The sequence below is a fragment of the Momordica charantia genome, unplaced genomic scaffold (assembly GCF_013281855.1).
Source record: "Momordica charantia cultivar OHB3-1 unplaced genomic scaffold, Mcharantia_2.0 BLBB01000083.1, whole genome shotgun sequence".
Lineage (NCBI taxonomy): Eukaryota > Viridiplantae > Streptophyta > Magnoliopsida > Cucurbitales > Cucurbitaceae > Momordica > Momordica charantia.
The window spans coordinates 1-1947 of record NW_028275239.1 but is presented as its reverse complement, the minus strand read 5'-3'; the positions used below and the strand labels follow the sequence as shown (position 1 = coordinate 1947).

General features: G+C 44.2%; 1 long non-coding RNA gene across 1 annotated transcript; it reads left to right on the top strand.

The window, feature by feature from the left end:
• Positions 1 to 210: 210 nt before the first annotated feature.
• Positions 211 to 1778, top strand: LOC148207776 (uncharacterized). Its single transcript, XR_015787658.1, has 3 exons — positions 211 to 548; positions 634 to 674; positions 1614 to 1778. It is a non-coding gene; the product is annotated as an uncharacterized LOC148207776 (long non-coding RNA).
• Positions 1779 to 1947: the final 169 nt, after the last annotated feature.

The following is a 1947-nucleotide window of genomic DNA, read 5'->3' as shown; positions in this document are numbered from 1 at the left end:
ACTGGCAACGGCTCCCTCCGGCGACCCAGCCCTCCATCGGCGGCACGATCTGTTCCACGCCGACGAAGGAACACGATATAGCGGTAGCTTTCGATTGGTGGCATAGCGGCGGCATTCCGGCATCGTTTTACTCCGCAGCAGTGTCCCACGGTGGCCGGAGCCGGTCCGACGCTCCCACGGAGTTTCAGTGGCGACGTTTCCCTCGGTGGCTGTCCTGCGACGGTAAGCACGAGTCTAGAGTGTTTCCGTTAGTTGCCAACGTGGTTCCGGCGAGTTTCTACAGCAACCCACGACCAGCAGCACCTTATTATAATTCCGGCGAAGTTCGACGCTTACCCACACCAAAACGAAGCTTGATTTGCATTACCCACCCCCTGCAGCATTGATTCAACGTTGACCCACTCTTATTCGGACCCAAATCGGCATTACCCATTGCTTTTAGACATCGAAACAGCAAGCTTAAGGCCTTTTGAACTCAGATTTGGGAGCCCGAACACCCTCGACGTCGACCCACCCCTAACCCAAGAGGTTTTAGTGTGAGTTAGTAGGTAACAACTCACTTTTATTGGATTTTGATTTAATTAAAGTGGTTTTAGTTAGTTTCTAACTTAAGTCTGGTTACCTATGGAGTAGGAAATCCTTCGGCAAGCTTAATAACGTGTCAGGGCACTTGTGTAAGTAGTTTTTTACTGGAGGGATTGGTTGTTGTGTGCTGATATGATATGGTTGTTTACTCGTGTGCCCATGTGTGATATTTGCATGATTGCTTATCGTTGTTATCATTTAGTAAACACCATTGTTGATAAAACTGTTGATATATCTCGGGAAAATTTTGTGGTTGTGTGAATAAATTGTAACCAAGTAATCTTGGATGACTATGTCCGAATTGTTGTTGTGCTTTAAATGGTTCTCATGATGAAAATTGTATACTGGTACTATAATCTGTTGTTTCGAAAGCATATTGGAGATTTGAGAAATCAGTTGTGTTTGATGTATGCTGGATATCTATCGATTATATTTTGGTTAAGTTGTTGGTTTTGCCTCTTCTGTGAACGATGCCTGTTGGAGCTATTGGATCATGTTGGACTATTTTAAATTGATTGGTTTTTACATATGATCATTTTGGTGTATCGCATATTGGACTGTTATAAGATTATTGATGCATGAGGCATGGCGTAGTAGCAAGTAGGACTCTTGTGAGAGTTTTGAGACATAACAAAGTAAGTAGACAAGGGGCGTGTGCGTGCGTTAATGTGTGTTAGATGGTTTCTAATGTGCTGTTTTGTGATGTTTGATATTGTTTTGATACGCTATTGTGTTAGGTAACTCTCGTTTGTGTTAATCTAAGTATTTGGTGTAGTGTTGAATATTCGTCGGTGATAATGGTGGAATTTTGCTTTGTAGACTGCTGAGAATTGTTGTGGAATGATGTGTGATTACCGGGATGCTCGTTAAAATGGAAATTATTGCGATTATGTTTTCTTTATGATGTGAGCGTGCTGGTTGAGCATATATAAACGTTTCTTTAGGATGCGAGTGTGCTGGTTGGAGTCATATTATTTTCTTATGAGATGTGGGTGTTATTGAAGCATATTTTCGGACCCTATTCGCAGGCTAGGGGTTGATGTGGAGTTGATTATGGTAAGGAACGTTGGATTCTTGGGGAAAGTGAATGGGTGAGTGTCAGGGCCTCGGGTATAAATGGTCGGGGGCTGATACGTCACTAACTGAGTATCGAGGCCTCGGGTAAAAACGGTCGAGGGTCGATGCGAGCAGTCTTTTGGAGGAATACTATTGGGGCCTTGGGTAAAAATGGTCAAGGGTCGATGCACAGTTCAAGGCCTTGGGGATAAATGGCAAGGTCGAACGCCAAGCCTCTGTAGATGAGTGTCGGGCTTTGGGGATAAATGGCAAGGGCCGATGCGATTCGAAGGAGTAAGCCTTGGA